An 11279-nucleotide genomic window follows, 5' to 3' on the forward strand; every position below is an offset into this window, starting at 1 on the left:
ATCTTGATTTCAATTCTTTTTGATACATACCCAGAAGTGGGATTGCTGGATCATACGGTGCTTCTGCTTTGAGTTTTTGAGGAACCTCCATACTGTTCTCCATAGCTGCTGCACTATTTCACATGCCCAACAATATACAAAGGTTCCAATTTCTCCATATCCTCACAAATAGTATTCTTCTTAAATGTATAATAGCCATCCTAACAAGCATGAAGTGATATTTCATCATAGCCTTGATTTGCATTTTCTTGATAATCAATACTGTCAAGTATATTTTTGCATGTCTATTGGTCATTTGTATATCTTCTTTGAAGAAATGTTTTTTTGCCATTAACTTCTATGAGTTTCTTACATACTTTGGAAATTAACCCCTTACCAGATAGTTTGCAAGTATTTTCTTCCATTTGTACATTGTCTTTTTATCCTTTTGATTGTTTCCTTTTCATGCACTTTGGTACATTCACTTTTGTTGCCTGTGTGCTTTTATTCTTATATTCAAAAAATCATTGCCAAGACCAATGTCAAAAAGCTTTTCCCCTATGTTTACTTCTAGGAGTTTTACAGTTTCAGGACTGGGTTTAAGTCTTTTTTTTTTTTTTTTTAAGATTTTATTTATTTATTTGACAGAGAGACACAGTGAAGAGGGAACATAAGCAGGGGGAGCAGAGAGGGAGAAGCAGGCTTCCCGCAGAGCAGGCAGCCCGATGTGGGGCTCAATCCCAGGACCCTGGGATCATGACCTGAGCCGAAGGCAGAGGCCCAACCCACTAAGCCAACCAGGTGACCCTGGGTTTAAGTCTTCAATCCATTTTGAGTTGATTTTTGTGTATGGTATAAGGTAGCAGACTAATTTTGTATTTTTGCATATGAATATTGTCTTTCCAATACCATTTGTTGAAGAAACTATCCTTTCCCCATTTTGTTTTCCTAGAACCTTTGTTAAAAGATCAGTGGACCATACATGTGGTGGGTTGTTTCTAGGCTCTCTGTTCTGTTCAGTCAATCCAAATGTTTGTCTCTATTCCAGTATCATACTGATCTGCTTAAAATAGCTTTGCAGTAGGGGCACCACGGAGGCTCAGCCAGTTAAGCATCACACTCTTGATTTTGGCTCAGTCCATGATTTCAGAGTTGTGAGATCAAGCCCCACCTTGGGTTCCAAGCTTGGTGTGGAGTCTTCTTAAGATTCTCTCTCCTTCCCCCTCTACCCCTCACCCCCATTTCCTACTCTCTCACTCTCCTCTTAAAAAAGAAAAAAAGAAGCAAGATGGGATTGGGAGGGAGATAAACCATAAGTGACTCTTAATCTCACAAAACAAACTGAGGGTTGCTGGGGGGAGGGGGGTTGGGAGAGGGGGTTTGGGGTTATGGACATTGGGGAGGGTATGTGCTATCGTGAGTGCTGTGAAGTGTGTAAACCTGGCGATTCACAGACCTGTACCCCTGGGGAAAAAAATATATGTTTATAAAAAATAAAATTAAAAAAAAAAAAAAAGAAAAGGAAAAAGAAAAAGTTTGCAATATATTTGAAATCAGGAAGCATGATGTATCCAGCTTTGTTCTTCTTTCTCATGATCTCTTTGCCTATTCTGGGTCTTTGTGAATTTTAGGATTGTCTTTCTATTATTATAAAAAATGTCATTGGATTTTTTTTCTACTTTTTTTTTTTAATTTCTTTTCAGCGTAACAGAATTAATTGTTTATGCACCACACCCAGTGCTCCATGCCATATGTGCCCTCCATAATACACACCACCTGGCTCCCCCAACCTCCCACCCCCCACCCCTTCAAAACCCTCAGATTGTTTTTCAGAGTCCATAGTCTCTCATGGTTCATTTCCCCTTCCAATTTCCCTCAACTCCCTTCTCCTCTCCATCTCCCTATGTCCTCCATGTTATTTGTTATGCTCCACAAATAAGTGAAACCATATAATAATTGACTCTCTCTGTTTGACTTATTTCACTCAGCATAATCTCTTCCAGTCCTGGCCATGTTGATACAAAAGTTGGGTATTCATCCTTTCTGATGGAGGCATAATACTCCATAGTGTATATGGACCACATCTTCCTTATCCATTCGTCCGTTGAAGGGCATCTTGGTTCTTTCCACAGTTTGGCGACTGTGGCCATTGCTGCTATAAACATTGGGGTACAGTTGGCCCTTCTTTTCACTACATCTGTATCTTTGGGGTAAATACCCAGTAGTGCGATTGCAGGGTCATAGGGAAGCTCTATTTTTAATTTCTTAAGGAATCTCCACACTGTTCTCTGAAGTGGCTGCATTGTCATTGGATTTTTAAGAAGACAGCACTCATTTAATCTGTAAATTGTTTTGGGTAGTATAGACATTTTAACAGTATCAAGTCTTCCGTTTCACAAACATAGGATGTCTTTCCATTTATGTTTTCTTTAATTTATTTTGAAAATGTTTTATAATTCTCAGTGAAATCTTCTATTCCCTGTGTTAAGTTTATTCTACAGTATTTTATTCTTTAATACTATTATAAATGAGATTGTTTCTTAATTTCCCTTTCAGATGGTTTGTTGTTAGTATATATAAATTCAACTCCTTTTTGTTTTTGCATTTTTTAAAAGATTTTATGTATTTATGTGAGAGAGAATGAGAGAGAGAGAGAGCATGAGAGGAAAGAAGGTCAGAGGGAGAAGCAGACTCCCTGCTGGGTGGGGACCTCAATGTGGGACTCAATCCCGGGACTCCAGGATCATGACCTAAGCTGAAGACAGTAACGTAAGCAACTGAGCCACCCAGGAGCCTTCAACTGCTTTTTGTATTTTGGCTTCATATTGTATAACTTTGTTGAATTCATTTGCCTGTTTTAACAATAGTTTGTGTGTGGAATCTTTTGGGTGTTCTTCATATGAGATCACATTACCTTTGAAAAGATAAATTGTACTTCTTCCTTTCTGATTTGAATAAATTTTCTTTTTCTTACCTAGGACTTTTTTGGCATAGGATTTCCAGTACTATGTTAAATAATTGGATAACATCCTTGACATCTTGTCTTATTCCTGATCTTAGAGAAATAATTTTCAATTTTTGACTATGATGTTAGCTGTGGGTTTATCATATATTTTTCTTATGCTGAGTACATTCCTTCTATACCTAGTTTCTTAAGAGTTTTTACCTGGGGGGGTGTTAATATTTTAAATGTTTTTTTTTCCTACATCTATTGAGGTGATCTTATGATTTTTCCTTTGTTCTCTTAATATGATCTATCACATTTATTGATTTGCATAAGCTAAACCATCCTTGCATCTCAGAAATAAATCCCACTTACGATGTACTTAGTGTACTATTGAATTCTGTTTACTTGTATTTTGATATATTCATCAGAGATAATAGCCTATAGTTTTCATTTCTTATAGGTTTGTTTGGCTTGGAATCAGAAATACAGGACTTATAAAATAAGTTTAAAGTATTCCCTCCTTTTCAGTTTTTGGGTGTCCTTTTCTTTATTTTATTCTTTTTTTTTTAAGATTTTATTTTATTTATTTGACAGAGAGAGAAATCACAAGTAGGCAGAGAGGCAGGCAGAGAGGGAGACGCAGGCTCCCCGCTGAGCAGAGAGCCCGATGTGGGGCTTGATCCCAGGACCCTGAGATCATGACCTGAGCCGAAGGCAGAGGCTTAATCCACTGAGCCACCCAGGCACCCCTCTTTATTTTATTCTTAATTTTTTCCTCATACTGTGTTATTGCAGAATCTGGAAGATGAATGAGCCCAGTCCTATGACTCTTCCCCTCTCTAGGCAGAATGAAGCTGAAATGACACGAGAAAACATTTGACAGACACAGGCTCAGCAAAATCCTATACTCTAGGACACATTTAAACAGTGAAGCCCGAAATTGCTGCTGGGAGAGCCGCAGCCCTCGGGGTAGGATGGCTTAGGGATGGGGAGGGTCAAGCTGGGTATATAGCCCACTTTTGAGGACTCCTCAGGCACCCAGAGGAGAACTAAAGCATCTAGGGAAAAGTCTAGATTGAAGGAGCCTGGGTTCCAGAGTCCAGGTTTGAGGTCTGGGTCAGAGCCCTGATCTGGAGGGAAGGCTTGGTTTGGGAACCCGGACTATAGGGGAGAGTTTATGAAGCTTAGGCTTACAAAAAGGATTTGAATCATGAGGCTCCATAAGAGCTCAGGTTTGGGGACTCTGGGTCAGGGATTACTGGTCTGGGGATGTTGGAGCGGGGAGACTGAATCTTGGAGCCCAGGAGGAACTCTAATTTGGGGAAGGACCGGGTCCCAAAGGTAGTTTGGAAAACCTGCTTGGCTGCTGCCCTGGCACAGAGCTTGGTCTCCATACTGGTGGAAGAAGAAGCAGCTATGGTGCCAATGGTGGTCTTCAAAGGACACATCTCCTCCACCATGTGCTGTGATGGGGCCCTTGCAGCCGCTGCGCTTGGGTGCAAAGAGCTCTCCAAAACAGGCCATGCAATAGGGATTATCATCCTGGAAAGGGCATCTGGCACCTGTGTAGACCAAGCATTCTCAATGCCAGGGCTGGTCATGGTATGTCACATCCCTTGTGTCAGCATCTTGCTACAATACTGGGCATGCCTGTTGGGCACGAAGAATGGGAGCCCAGCAGCTGCTTACAGCCACTGCACAGGAAGCAGTCCTCATGTCATTTCTGGCCTCTATTCCAGCTTCTGGGACCCAGGCATGAGGTCTTCCCATAGGCAGAGCACTAGGAGGAGAAGTCACTGCAGTAGCAAGCATTACAGAGCACCTCACTGTCCTGACAAGTGAAGGGCTCAGCGGCCAGGGAGCGAGGACAGTAGCAGCAGCCCTCATGGACTTGGCAGTCTTCATAAAAGGGCTCCATTGAGTCAGCCCCATAAGTTGCTTACACTCCGCACAGGTGGTGGTGAAGTGTTTTCATAGCAGGACACAGAGGACAGGCCATCATCTGTCTGGATGTACTTGTGGCCATCCAGGGACTCGCATTTTGCACACAGGCCTCCCTCATGGTGGCTGTGAGTGAGCCCTCCAAGTGGGCAGCAGGAGCAGGAAGCCAACAGGGCTCTAGGCCACTAGTATCGGTGCACCAGGCGGAGGGTGGCCCAGTGAGCCCCTGCAGAGGCTGCCGCTGTGCCTGGATGGGTGGGCTAGTGGGGTAAATTCTTCTTTAAATGTCTCCTGGATGTGCAGCCACTCTGGAAAACAGTATGGAGTTTCCTCAAAAAGTTGAAAACAGAGCTACCTTAGGGCCCAGCAATTGCATTACTGGGTATTTACCCCAGCAGTGGTACAAATGCAGTGACCAGAAGGGGCACATGAACCCCAATGTTTATAGCAGCAATGTCCACAATAGCCAAACTATGGTAAGAGTCCAGGCATCCATCAACAGATTAATGGATAAAGAAGATGTGAGATATATATATGTGTATAGATATATCTATCTATCTATATGTAGATAGATAGATATATCTATACACATATATATATGATGGAACATCATGCAGCCATCAAAAAAATGAATTCTTGCTATTTGCAATGACATGGATGGAACTAGAGAGTATCATGCTAAGCAAAATAAGTCAATCAGAGAAAGACAATTATCATATGATCTCTCTGATATGAGGAATTTGAGAAACAAGACAGAAAATCCTAGAGGAAGAGAAGAAAAAATGAAACAGGATGAAACCAGAGAGAGAGACAAATCATAAGAGACTCTTAATCTCAGGAAACAAACTGAGGGTTGCTAGAGGGGAGGGATGGGAAGGATGGGGTGGCTGGGTGATGGACATTGGGGAGAGTATGCGCTATGGTAACCCCTGTGAATTGTGTAAGACTGATGAATCACAGACCTGCACCCCTGAAACAAATATACATTACATGTTAATAAAAAAAAATATTTTTTAAAAAGTCTCCTGGAATTCACTAATGAAGCCATCTGGTCCATTTAGATTTTAGATTTCTTTATAATTCTGTCTTGATAGGTTGTATGTATTTGGGAATTTACCTATTTCTTCCAGGTTATCCAATATTTGGGGATATAATTGTTTATAGTAGCCTTTTATGATCCTTTTGATTTCTCTGGCATCCATTAAAATGTCTTTTTTTCCTTTTGAATTTTCTCGAGTTTCCTTTGCCTTTTAATATAGCTAAAGGTTTGTCAAATATGTTTATTTTTTCAAAAGAAGGAACTCTTGGTTTGGTTGATTTTTTTTCCTACTGTGTATTTTCTAATCTCTCTTTTGCTTATGCTCTAAATTTTATTATTCCTTTCTTCTGTTAATGTTGGGCTTAGTTTGATTTTTTCTAGTTCCTTGAGATGTAAAGTTAGGTTGTTTATTTGAGATCTCTCCTTTTTAGTGCAGGTGTTTATCATTATAAACTTCTTCCTTAGTACTGCTTTTACTGCATCTTATAAGTTTTGACATGTTATGTTTCATTTTCATTTCTGAAGATGTGTTCTGAATTTCCTTTCTATTTCTTTTTTGACCTATTGGTTGTTCAGGTCTATTTTTAAATTTCTGCATATCTGTAAATTTTCCAATTTTCCTTTGTTACTGATTTCTAATTTTATACCTTTATGACTGGAAAAGAACAGTGGTATGATTTAAATTTTCTTGAGTTTGTTAAAAATTGTTTTGCAGCCAAAGATGTGATTTTTCCTGGAGACTATATGGCGTGCGCTTGAAAAGAATGTATATTCTGCTCTTATTGGGAAGAATTTTCTGTGTAGGTTTGTTAGATGCAGTTGGTCTATAGGGTTGTTCAAGTCCTCTGATTCTGTATCAATTTTCTGTCTGGATGTTCTATCTATTATTGAAAGTGTGATACTCTGTGAAGTGTATAAACCTGGCAATTCACAGACCTGTGCCCCTGGGGCTAATAATACATTATATGTTAATAAAAAAATTAAAAAATTTAAAAAATATATTAAAAAAAAGAAGGTGTGATACTGAAGGCTCCTACTGTTATTGCATTTCTTTTTGTTCCTCCAGTTCTATTAGTATTTACTTTATATATCTAGATATTCCGATGCTGGATATATACAGATATATATATATATAATTGTTATATCTTCCTGATATGTCTTTTTTTTTGGTCCCTTGAAATAGTTTTTGATTTAGACTCTATTTTACCTGATACAAGTATAGCCACGTCTGTTCTCTCTTTTTATCATTTGCATGGAATATATGTTTTTTTATCTCTTCATTTCCAGCCTATAAGTCCTTAAATCTAAAATGAATCTCTTCCAGAGATCATACATTTGGGTCTTGTTTTATTATCATTCACTGGGATTGAGAAGCCTTATCAATTATGTATAATTATTGATGAGGAAGAACTTACTACTGCTGTTTTGTTTATTGTATTCTGTCTGTTTTTCAGGAGCTTGGTGGGGCAGTGGTTTGCAGGTCAGGGGACTGGGTTGAACAAGAGTTAGGAAGGAGCCCACAGTGGGCTGAGCAAGAGCCCACAGTGGGGTCTGTGCCTCCAAAATTTGTGTTTTACAATAGGTGTTGACAAACTGGAACACCAGCCAAACCCAATGCACCAGCTGTTTTTGTGTAGCTCTCAAGTTAGAATAGTTTTTAATTTATTTTTTTATTTAAATTCAATTGGCCAACATATAGTACATCATCAGTTTTTGACTTAAATAAAAAAAAGAAATTAAAAAAAGAAATCCTGTCATTGACAATGATGTGGATGGAACTAGAGGGTATTATGCTAAGTGAAATAAGTCAGTCAGAGAAAGATAATTATCGTATGATCTCTCTGATATGTGGAATTTAAGAAACAAGGCAGAAGGTCATTGGGGGAGAGAGGAAAAAATAAAACAAGACGAAATCAGAGAGGGAGTCAAACCATAAGAGACTCTGAATCAGAGGGTTGCTAGAGGGGAGGGGGGCAGAGGGATGGGGTAACTGGGTCATGGGCTTTCAGGAAGGCACATAATGTAATGAGCATGGATATTATATACAACTGATTAATCACTGACCTCTACCTCTGAAACTAATAATACATTATATGTTAATTAATTGAATTTAAATTTTTAAATAGCAAAAAAAAAGAATGGTTTTTATACTTTTTTTATAAATAACTTTTTTTTTAAGATTTTATTTATTTATTTGACAGAGAGAGAGAGATCACAAGTAGCCAGAGAGGCAAGCAGAAAGAGAGAGGGAAGCAGGCTCCCTGCTGAGCAGAGAGCCTGATACAGGCTGGATCCCAGGATCCTGAGATCATGACCTGAGCCGAAAGAGAGGCTTAACCCAGGCGCCCCCGTTTTTACACTTTTAAATGGTAGAGGGAAAAAGAGAAGAGAAGAAGAGGAAAAACTTTCTAACATGTAAAGTTCTATGAAATTCATATTTAAGGGTACATAAGTTTTATTGTAACTAAGGCACGCCCATTCATTTACATGTTGTCCATATACTTTCATGCTATAGTAGCTAAACTGAGTAATTGGACAGAGACCCTATGGCCCATAAAGCCTAAAATTTTATGATCTGACCCTTTACAGAACGTCTGCAGACTCTTTCCATAGAGCTTTGCTGCTCAAAGTATGGTCTGTAGACCAGGAGCAAGAAGCATCATACAAGGGTTTGTTAGAAAGGCAGAAACTCAGGTTCACACAAAAGAACTGCTGTATCCAAACTTACAATGATTTGTATCTACATTCTATTATAAGAAACACTGTTATATTAGTGTGCTGTTTTGGTAGATGGATTGAAGAATAAGTCTAGGGACTAAGATATCAGTTGGTTTAAGACTAGAAGACAGAGGAGGAAGGAACAGGGTTCACAGACACTTAAAGAATGTCTGCCATTTGGGGGTGCACAGGAAGGCACACATTCTTCACCCAGGCCTCTGAGATTCCTGCATATAAATAATACAGAGAATAAGAGGTCATAATCGGGTTAACATAAATGTCTGCATTTAGTACCATTAAAGTGTGTTTTGTCAAAGCTGATCAACAGGATAATTAAATTAGCCAATATCCAACTTCCCATCTCCAGCTTCAGTATAGACAAAAAAAAAAAAAAAAAAAAAAAAAAAAGAAGAAGAAGAAGGAGGAGGAGGGAAGGGGTTTCCTGACAAGCAGAAATGCCATTTCTACTAGAAACTGTCCTGAACAATTGCTGTGGGGAAGTTTCTCAAGCGACAGTAATTCAAATATTTTGCTAAAGCATTGTTACAATACTAGACTAGTCATAACTTCATAAGATGGTACAGAATGCAGTTCTTCCTCAAAAATACTCTACAAAAAAATTTTCCATTTGCCATTTCTTTTTCTTTTTTTTTCCTTCTTTTTTCTTTCTTACTGTTTCTTTTGTAATGAGAACTTTTAAAATTTACTCTTTTAGCAATTTTCAAATACATGATACAATATTGTTAACTTTATTCACTAAGTTGTACATTAGATCTGCAGAATTTACTTATAACTGGAATTTTGTACCTTTTGATCACCTTCCCACATGTTGCCCATTCCCCACCCCATATTCCTGGTAACCACTAGTCTGTTCTTTTATCTTTGATTTCATTTTTTTTTTAAGATTCCATACAAAGTAAAGATCATACAAAATTTGTCCTCTGTCTTATTCCTCTTAGCCCTCAAGGTCCAACACTGCAGTTGTAAATGGCAGCATTTCCTTTTTTCAATGGCATATATATATATATATATATATATATATATATATATTCACACACACACACACACACACATTCATTCAACATTTTCTTTATCCGTTTATTCACTGCTAAACACTTAGGTTGTTTCCATGTTTTGGCTATTGGTAACAATGCTGCAATGAGCATGCGGTATTACATTTTTTTAAGAGACAGTGATTTCATTTCTTCAGATAAATATACTCAGACGTGAAACTGCTGGTCATACAGTAGTTCTATTTTTAATTTTTGAGTAACCTTCATTCTATTTTTCCATAGTGACTGCAGAAATTTTCATTCCCACCAACAATACCCAGATTCTCTTTTCTCTACATCCTGGCCAACAGTAGTCATCCCTTGATTTTTTAATAATGGCCATTATAACAGTTGTGAGGGGATATCTCACTGTGGTTTTGATTTGCATTTCCATGATGATTAGTGATGTTGAGCACCTTTTCATAGACCTGTTGGTCATTTGCATGTGTTCCTTGGAAATATGTCTGTTCAGTTCCTCTGCCCATTTTTTAATCAGATTTTTGGATTTTCTTCCTTATCGAGTTGTATGAGTTTTTAAATATGTATTTTGGATTTTCACCTCTTAGCAGATGTATCACGTAAAAATATTTTCTCCCATATCTAAAATATCAGAGTATTCACGGTAAGTGCCACCTATTTCCTTTCCTATTTCAGGAGAAGATTCTAGGTTGTGTGCCTTTTTCTCTCAGAACTGTGCTGGCTGCTCAGCCACCTGTGCCTTTTCTTGAGGACAATACCCTGAATGATGTTGGGTGCAAGCACTACTTTCTCCCTCCCCTCTGGAAGAGACGTCTCAGGACTGTGCTTCCTCTCTTAATCCCACAGAATCATGCTGTTTGATAAAAACTAACCACTTTCTTTCCCTAGGCAAGCACACTGAAATGCCCAAAGTTGGGTGCAGCCTCCACTTCTCTCTTTTCTTTCTGATGGAGAAGTCTCAGGATTGTGTACCTTCTCTCAATCCAGCAGCAACACGCTGACTGCTGAGAGCCGCTCACCTCTTTTCCCTGGCATCTGGGCTGACTGCCAAGGGGTGGATGCAAGCTCCACTTTTTTCATGTCCTAAAAGAGAAGTCTCAAAATTGTGCACCTTCTCTCCAACCCAGAGAGCCATGCTGGCTACTGAGAGCCACACATCTTTTGTCTTTGTTCTTAGAAGCCCACAGGCATTCTAACCATGCCAACAGTCTCAGTAGTCTTTATAAGGTTATATCCAGAAATAAATATCTGGGGCAGCATCCCCAAAGCCTGAGGATATTGAATGCACACTTCCCTCACTCCTTGCCACACTGGAGAAATCTGAGGCCAATGGATGTCCCTTGGCACCCAACGGTACCAGCTTCAGGGAGAAACTAAACAAGGTAAAGTGAAACTGCCATTCTTTACCTGTTTCACCGTTTTTGTTTTGTTTTGTTTTGTTTTTTCTCATTGTGCTTATCTTGGATGTTACAAATTCTTAACTGGTCCTCGGAGTTCTCAGAAAGGTATTTTGGCTCAAATATTATTGTTTCTGTGCGTTTATATGGAGGGACAATGATTGGAACTTTTTCAATGCTGCCATCTTACTAACGTCCCTCTTCAGTAATTTTAATATATTAAAATT

At 38.8% G+C, this 11279-nt stretch overlaps 1 pseudogene; it reads right to left on the bottom strand.

Moving 5' to 3' along the window:
* Nucleotides 1-4174: 4174 nt before the first annotated feature.
* Nucleotides 4175-10790, bottom strand: LOC116864756 (annotated as a pseudogene).
* Between the last annotated feature and the right edge of the window lie 489 nt (nucleotides 10791-11279).

Source organism: Lontra canadensis, unplaced genomic scaffold, assembly GCF_010015895.1.
Source record: "Lontra canadensis isolate GAN:19392208 unplaced genomic scaffold, GSC_riverotter_1.0 scaffold6, whole genome shotgun sequence".
In the NCBI taxonomy this organism is placed as follows: domain Eukaryota; kingdom Metazoa; phylum Chordata; class Mammalia; order Carnivora; family Mustelidae; genus Lontra; species Lontra canadensis.